The sequence below is a fragment of the Physeter macrocephalus genome, chromosome 21, assembly GCF_002837175.3.
Source record: "Physeter macrocephalus isolate SW-GA chromosome 21, ASM283717v5, whole genome shotgun sequence".
NCBI lineage: Eukaryota > Metazoa > Chordata > Mammalia > Artiodactyla > Physeteridae > Physeter > Physeter macrocephalus.
This window is the reverse complement of record NC_041234.1, coordinates 41,920,990-41,930,092: the sequence shown is the minus strand read 5'-3', so window position 1 is coordinate 41,930,092 and position 9,103 is coordinate 41,920,990. Positions and strand designations below refer to the sequence as shown.

General features: G+C 41.7%; 1 pseudogene; it reads left to right on the top strand.

Moving 5' to 3' along the window:
• The first annotated feature begins 837 nt into the window (after nucleotides 1-837).
• Nucleotides 838-2,694, top strand: LOC102991040 (nuclear receptor coactivator 4-like; annotated as a pseudogene).
• The last annotated feature ends 6,409 nt before the right edge of the window (nucleotides 2,695-9,103 follow it).

Here is a 9,103-nt window from a genome sequence, read left to right as displayed (position 1 = left end):
ACACACCATTGTAAAACAGTTATACTCCAATAAAGATGTTAAAAATAAATAAATAAATAAATAAATAAAAGAAAATCTACAAAGAAATGTTGGAATTGAACCATAAATTTAGACAAAATGGACTTAGACCTATGTAGACTATTCCATAAAACAGCATCAAAATATGCACTGTTCTCAAGTGCACATGGAACACTTTCCAGGATAGATCATGTGATAGGACACAAAACAAGTCTTAGCAAATTTAAGAAGAAGGAACTCATACCAACAATCCTTCCTGACCACAATGATATAAACCTAGAAATCAACAGGAGGAAATGTGGAAAATCTACACATATGTAAAAACTAAATGACACTTCTGAAGAACCAATGGGTCAGAGATCAAAAGGGAAATATAAAAGTATCCTAATTCTGCCCATGGGCCACTGCCAGATGCATGGGAGGGGCAGGGCACAGCCTGCAGGCTCAGGGACCTTCCTTACCCCAGTCCTGGATAAAGCAACCTCCTGCTTGCCAGGAAGCTGGCATGGCAGGGACCTGGCCTGTGAGTTACCTCTGGCAGCCCAGCACCAGAGCAGGAGCCCACGGGGTGGGCTTGCCTTGCTGGGCCAAGAATGGGCCCTGCAGCCAGGGCTGTGTGCATGTGTACTGAGTGGTGCCCTTGCCTGCTCTGAAGTGGAGAGTGAATGGTAGGCTGTGGCTTCCAGGGAGGATGGGACCCAGGTTTCTTAGGGTGACTGTGCTTCTAGGAAGTGTTGGGAAACCTGGAAAGTTGCATGAGTCACTGTTGCTTTTGAACTAGAAATGCCTTACTTGGTATTCGATGGAACAGGGAGAAGAATGAGTACCTCACAGGACCAGAGAGGCTGCTCCAGTAATAGAGAACCCCTTCTGAGGTGTTGTGATGCACAGAGGGACTTGGAGCTTGCTATTGGTGGAGTTCTCTGGGCTGAACAGCAAATTAAAGATAACTTGTGAGAGGTCAAAGCCTAGATTCACAGCTGCATAAGTCGTCACCTGGAATGCCTTCAAAGCTGTGAGGTGTGTGTGTATGAACAGATAGATCTCATCTATCAGCTTAAAGAGAAGGCACTTCAGCAGCAGGCCCAGAAGCTCAACTGGTTACTGGGCCAGTTCAGTTGTCTTATTCATCAACTGGATTGCACCCAAAACAAAGATCTAGCCAATCAAGTCTCCGTGTGCCTGGACAGACTGGGCAGTTTGACCCTCAAACCTAAAGATTTCACTGTCCTACTCTGAAGCCAATATAACTGCCCTACGCCAGGTCATCACCATATTTGGGTCTCTCAGGACAATTGAAATTCTTGAGCACTTTATGGCTCAAGCAAGTTCATCAAATATTGGGTCTTTCCTGGAGAAAAGAGGCTATATACCATTGTCAGAGCAGAAGTCAGCATCCAGCACCACAGCTGTCATTCTCAGCAAATGGCTCCTTGGTAGCAAACCTGCCAATGGTCACCAGGCTCCTTACATACCCAGCACCAATCTCCAGGACTGGATCACCCAAAAAGCAGACCTTGGAGAATAGTCAGACTTCTGCCAGAGCCTGCAATTTCTTCAATAATGTCTGGGGCAACCTAAAGGGCTTGGAAAACTGGCTCCACAAGAGTCAGCAACAAGAAGTTTCTGAAAAACCAAGTTACCAAAAGTGTAACAGCTATTCTACTACCAGTTCTTACTCCATTGAAATTGAAAAGGTTGGAGATCTAGGGCTTCTTGATCAAGATGAGATGAAACTTTCTGATTGACTGGTGACTCCCCAGGAATCCCATAAGCTTGAGAAGTCTGGGAATGGCAGATGTGAAACCACTGAGAAGTTTAAGCTCTTGTTTCAGGTGTTCCCAGGAGTCCTATAATGTGTATGATTGGCTTGTCAAGCCTGATTCCTGTACCAAGAGCCCAAAGGTGTGGAGACTGAAAATCTGGTCAGTCTGAAGTGCCTGAATAACCACTTGAAGTCCAAGAAACCCATGTCCGCTCCCAGTGTGATTACTGAGGATTGGCTTGTTCAGAACCATCAAGACCCATATAAAGTAGAGGAGGTCTGAAAAGCCAATGAGCCCTGTATAAGATTTGCAGAGTGCATGTGTGATGAAACTTGTGAGAAGGAAGTTCTGTGTAAATGGCTTCTGAAGAAAGAAGGAAAGGATAAAAATGGTATGCCTGTGGAACCAAAACGTGAACTTGAGAAACATAAAGATTCCCTGAATATGTGGCCCTGTCCATTCAGAAAAGAGGCAACAGAACAAGCTAAGGCACAAAAGGCAATGGCTTCTTCTAGAATTGCTGATTCCTTCTAAATCATAAACAACAGTCCCTTATCAGAGTGGCTCATTACTCCCTCATGCAAAGAGGGATGTCCCAAGGAAGTGCCTCTTACCAAGGACAGAGCTTGCAAACAAAAGCTTGGCCACTTCCTGGTTTCGCTTTAACACAGCTGACTGGGTCTTGCCAGGAAAGAAGACAGGAAATTTTAGCCAGTTATCCTCAGGAGAAAACAAGTGGCTACTTCGAAAGAAGGCCAAGGAAGTATTACTTAATTGGTCCCTACAGGAGGAACACAACTTTCCCCCAGACCTTCACAGCCCACCCCAGCAGTTCGTGATCTCTTTGCCTGTTTGCAGTTTAAAGTTGATTTTAAAAAAAAGGTTGTATCGAACTCCTTTACAGATGTGAAAAAATGGAGTACTAGAGTCAAGCAAATTTTCTGCAGATTATCACAAATCCATGAGCTGAGTGACTGTGGCTTGCCAAATCATTGTGTTTCTGGATCTGATGTAGTTCCTTTCCTGCCTAATTTCGAACTAATGAAGAGAAATAATGTCATCAAATTATGAGTTACTGTGTAAAAGAAAAAGGCTGTTTGTTGATGCTGATGTGATTCAGTTTCTTCTTATAGCAGCATTAATTCACCCCTACACTAGAAACACAGCATCTTAGTGGCTAGGTCTTCTTCATAAGCCTCCAAGGCTCCTTAGATTGGGTTGTTATTAGAAGTACATTAAAAAACTGTAGTTTTAAAAATAAAATAGTTCTATAATTAAGGTGTGTTGTAAAGCTAGTAAACTTACCTAAGTTTTTGATTGCCCTTCTTTGGATGCTTCCCTTGCTGTGGGTTTTCTTCCATTACTAGTGAATTCTTCTGTTTCATTAATATACAATATATTATACACAAATAATTAACCTTGCTAATATAGTGTTTTTTTCTTACCAAAATATGTATTAACAATCCTGGCAAATTTTTTTTTTTTTTTTTTTTTTGCGTTACGCGGGCCTCTCACTGTTGTGGCCTCTCCCGCTGCGGAGCACAGGCTCCGGACGCGCAGGCTCCACGGCATGTGGGATCCTCCCGGACCGGGGCATGAAACTGTGTCCCCTGCATCGGCAGGCGGGCCCTCAACCACTGCGCCACCAGGGAAGCCCCAATCCTGGCAAATTTTGACATTAATTACAAAACATTTTAGCTTACATGCCAGGTTCAATGTTAGTTTTCTTCTTTTGAAAGAAACTCAGTTACTGCAAGTTTTGTCTTTATTCCCTTCTCTAAATGTTATTATTAAAGTATCTAGACAGCTCTTTCAGAAGGGCTCAATATTGCTTGAAGTCTATATTCAGGGTAGTCCTAGTCTCGTTCAAAATATTCTGAAAAACTACAGGCAGAAGAGTCCCAGTGCTGAGTAATCAAAAAGCAAAAGGCAAGACATGTTGGAAATGTAGTACTTGAACTATTCACTATCCTAAGTGTTATTGGTGCATCCTGTGTAAATGGAAGATGAATTTGACACCTAGGCATAAATTAAATGTCCTCTCACTGTAAGCATAGCATACTTATACCTCTAAAAGTATAATGCAGTGACATTTTAGTGAATAGGCTGTTTTGAACACTTATGCCTTGGGGTGTTTATTGAAGCTTTATGAAAGCTATTCATGTTTCCTTGGTATCCTTAAAGCTATGTCCATGCTTTAAAAAGTTTCTCTGTAGGACAGAAATGGTACTTATACCATGTTTTAAAATTCTCTAAGATGAGACATCTTAGCTGCTTTCCAGGTATTTAAATTATTAAGCCACTCAACTTGCCTATGTGTTATTGGAAATACTTTTAAAGTTTGTACTTATGGTCATCTAGAAAGCCCTTTTGGGGAAACTTCACAGTCCCAGTGTCATTGCCATACAGCTTCATTAGAATTCTTGAACCACAGCTGAAACTAGCCTATTATTTTTTAGCTCCCAAGATACCATTTAGAACTTTAAAAGTAAAGGCGGTGGGTAAAAACTTAAGAAGGAGCATTTCCATCATATTAGGTTGCAGGAAACTTTGTAGTTTTTGAGGTTTAACACATTGTGTATCCCTCAGTAACATTAATCACTATGCTAATGAGTATGTAAAGCATTCTTTGGCACTAATGCATTTGTATCTCCCTCCATTCGAAGGATAACAGCCAAAAATAAAAGTAACTCAGAGGGGGGGATCAAGATAGTGGAGGAGTATTACATGGAGCTCATCTTCTCCCACAAAAATATTAACAATACATCTACAAGTGGAACGATTCACACAGAACAGCTATTGAATGCCAACAGAAGACCTCAGACTTCCAAAAAAAAAGTAACAAAGTAAACTACCATGTAACTGGGTAGGACAAAAGGAAAAAGAAAGAGAAGGAATTGGAATGGTGCCTGCACCACAGGGAGGAAGCTGTGAAGGAGGAAAGGCTCCCACACCCATGGAAGTCTCCTCGCTGGTGGGGAGACGAGACTGGATGGAGGAGGAGCTTCAGAGTCTAGAAGGAGAGCACAGCAACTGGTTAGTGGAAGGAGAAATGGAAAGTACCCTGCACAGAAGTTCAGCACCACCTCCCTGTGATCCCCAGACTGAGACACTCATCTGTTGGTGCAAGTGGGTGCTGAAGCTCAGGCTTCAGAGACCAGATCCAGGGAGAGGATCAGGGTTGGCTGCATGGAAACAGCCTGAGGAGACTGGGCTGTGGTAACTGATGGTGTACTCAGAAGCCTGGGCCTGCCAGAGAGGTAAGGTGCCATTATTGGGGAGAGCATGAGGAGAGGGGTGGGACCACCATAAGAGCTTCTTTCCCTGTAAGAAATCTCAGGCAACAGGACACACCAACATGAGCTCTGGGGGTGGGCACAAGTCACTGAGTCATCATGGGCTCCAGAGGTGGGCACCAGCACTGTTATAAGACCTGTGAGCAGGCACTAGGCCCTGCCTCTGCTTTCCTGGGAAGGCACGGATAGCATCTGCCTATAGGAAATCTTCAAGCAGGGGCCATGCTTTGCCCCCACTGTCCTGGGTAGGCAGATAGTGCCCACCCCTAGGAAATCAGCGAGCAGGTGCCAGGCCCTGCCCCCACTGTCCTGGAAGGGCATGGATAGCGTCTGCACATAGGAAATCTGCAGGAAGGCGCCAGGCCCTGCCCCTGCTGTCACAGGAGGGTGCAGATAGTGCTCTCCCCTAGGAAATCTGTGAGCAGGTGCCAGGCCTTGCCCCTGCTATCCTGAGAAAGTGTGGAGAAGAGCTGCCTATAGGAGATGCTTGAGCAGGTGTCAGGCCCTACTCCCAGTACCCTGGTAGCATGCAAGGGCCATTTTACCTGAACACCCCATATCAGGAGATAATGGCCAGCACATACTGAGGAAGGAGGCAGCAAGCATCCAAACTAAAAGCAGCCCCTCAATTCCAGGAAAGAAGGCTGAATAGAAGGACTTGAGCTCACCTCCTCTTGGGAAAACACCAAAATCATAACTGCTGAACAACCTTCAATAAAAAAACTGGAACCTACAAAAAATATATTTTACATTCAAAGAAAAAGAGCAAGCCACAACAAGATAGAAGGAGGGGAGCTTTTGTGACATAATCAAATCCCATACATTCTGGGTGGGCAACCCATAAACTGGAAAATAATTATATCACACAGTTTCTCCCATAAGAGTGAGAGTCCTGAGCCCCATGTCACCCTGGCCAGCCTCAGGGTCTGGCATTGGGAGGAGAAATGCCCAAAGCATTTGGCTTTGACAGCCAGCAGGTCTTAAGTGCAAGAGTTCCATAGGACTGGGAGAAACAGACTCGATTCTTGGAGGGCATGCACAAGGTTTGACGTACACTGAGACCCAGCACAAAGCAGTAACTCCATAGGAGCTAGGGGTGGGCCTACCTATGATCTTGGAGGGTCTCCTGGGGAGGTAGGAGTCAGCTGTGGTTCACTGTGGGGGCAAGGACACTAGTGGCAGAAGCCCCAGAGAATATTGATCAGTGTGAGCTCTATCAGAGATTGCCATTTTGGCATCAAGACCTGGCCCTACCAAACAGCCTACAGGGTCCAGTGCTGGAACACCTCAGGCCAAACCACCAGCAAGATAAGAACACAGACCCACCCATCAGCATACAGGGTGCCTAAAGCCATATTGAGCTCACAGCCACTTATAGACACACCTCTTGACACTGCCCTGCCCACCAGAGGGAAAAGACCCAGCTCCACGAACCAGTGGGCAGGCACAATTTCCTCCCATCAGGAAGCAACCATAAGCTTCAGGACTAACCTAACCCACCAGAGGGAAGACACCAGAAGCAAGAGGAGCTACAGTCCTCCAGCCAGCAGAAAGGAATCCACAAACACAGAAAGTCAGATAAAAAGAGACTGCAGAGAAATATGTTTCAGATGAAGGAACAACACAAAAACCCACAAGAAAAACTAAATAAAGAGTAGATAGGCAACCTAACTGAAAAAGAATTCAGAGTAATGGTAGTAAAGATGATTCAAGATCTCAGAAAAAGAATGGAAGCACAGACTGTGCAGTTACAGAGATGTTTAATAAAGAGCTTGAAGTTTTAAAGAATAAACAGAGATGGACAATACAATAAATGGAATGAAAAATACGCCAGAAGAAATCAACAGCAGGATAACTGAGGCAGAAGAATGAATAAGTGAGCTGGAAGACAGAATGTTGGAAATCACTGCCACGGAACAGAACAAAGAAAAAAGAATGAAAAGAAATGAGGGAAGTCTCAGAGACATCAAGGACAATATTAAACCATTCACATTATAGGAATCCCAGAAGGAGAAGAGAGAGAGAAAGGGCCTGAGAAATATTTGAAAAGATTATAGCTGTAAGTTTCCCTAACATGGGAAATAAAAGAGTCACTCAAGTCCAGTAAGGGCAGAGTTCCATACAACATAAACACAAGGAGGAACACACTGAGACACATATTAATCAAACTGACAAAAATTAAAGACAAAAAATACTAAAAGCAAGAAGGGAAAAGTAGCAAATAATATACAATGGAACCCTAAGGTTATCAGTGGATTTTTCAACAGAAAATCTACAGGTCAGAAGGGAGTGGCATGATATATTTAAAGTGATGAAAAGGAAAAACCTACAACCAAGAAAACTCTACCCAGAAAGGATCTCATTCAGATTCAATGGAATAATCAAAAGTATTACAGACAAGCAAAATCTAAGAGAATTCAGCACCACTAAACCACAGTTACAATAAATCCTAAAAAGATCTTCTCTAGGTAGAAAAGAAGAGGCCACAACTAAAACCAAGAAAATTATGAATTAGGAAGCTCAATTAGGAAGTAAAGGCAAACACAAAGTAAAGGTAAAAAATCATCCACACACAACATAATATCAAAACCAGCAATCGTGAGAAGAGGAGAGTACAAATGCAAGATATTGGAAATGCATTTGAAATTAAGACATCAGCAACTTAAAACAATCTTGTTCATATACAGAATGTTATAGCAAAACCACATGAGAACTGCAAACCAAAAATCTACAATAGATACACACACAAAAAAGAAAAAGCAACAAAACATATCACTAAAGATAGACATTAAACCATGAGAGAAGAGAACAAAAGAGGAAGGGAAGAAAAAAAGACCTTCAAAAACAAATCCAAAACAATTAACAAAATGGTAATAAGAACATTCATATCGATAATTATCTTAAATGTAAATGGATTAAATGCTCCTACCAAAAGACATAAACTGGCTGAATGGATACAAAAAAGACCCATATACATGCTGTCTAGAGGAGACCAAGTTCAGATCTAGGGACACATACAGACTGAAAGTGAGAATAAGGAAAAATATTCCATGAAAATGGAAATTTAAAAAAGCAGGAGTAGCAATATTCATATTACACAAAATAGACTTTAAAATAAAGACTGTTCCAAGAAACAACGAAGTGTACTACATAATGATGAAAGGATCAATCCAAGAAGATATAACAATTGTAAATATATATACACTCAACATAGGAGCACCTCAATATATAAGGCAAATGCTAACAGCTATAAAAGGAGAAATTGACAGTAACACGATATTAGTGGGGAACTTTATTACCACACTTTCATCAATGGACACATCATCCAGACAGAAAATCAATTAGGAAACACAGGCCTTAAATGAAACATTAGACCAGATGGACACAATTGATATTTATGGAGCATTCCATTGAAAAGCAGCTGAATGTACTTTCTTCTCAGGTGCACATGAAACATTCTCCAGGATAGATCACATCTTGGGTAAAAAATCAAGCCTTGAAAAACTTAGAAAAAATGAAATCATACCAAGCATCATTTCGGCCCACAGCGATATGTGATTATAAATAAATTAGTGGAAAATAAAGTGTAAAAAACACAAATATGTGGAGGCAAAACAATATGTTACTAAACAACCAATTGATCACTGAAGAAATTGAAGAGGAAATAAAAAAATACGGAGAGACAAATGACAACAAAAACATGATGATCCAAAACCTTTGGGACACAGCAAAAGCAGTTCTAAGAGAGAAGTTTATAGGGATACAATAATACCTCAGGAAACAAGAAAAATTTCAAGTAAACAAACAAATCTTACACCTAAAGCAACAAGAGAAAGAGGAACAAACAAAACCCAAAGTTAGTAGAAGGAAAGAAATAATAAAGATCAGAGCAGAAATAAATGAAAAATAGACGAAGAAAAATATAGAAAATATCAATGAAACTAAAAGGTGGTTCTTTGAGAAGATTAAAAAAATTGATAAATTTTTAGCCAGACTCACCAACAAAAGAAGGGAGAGGACTCA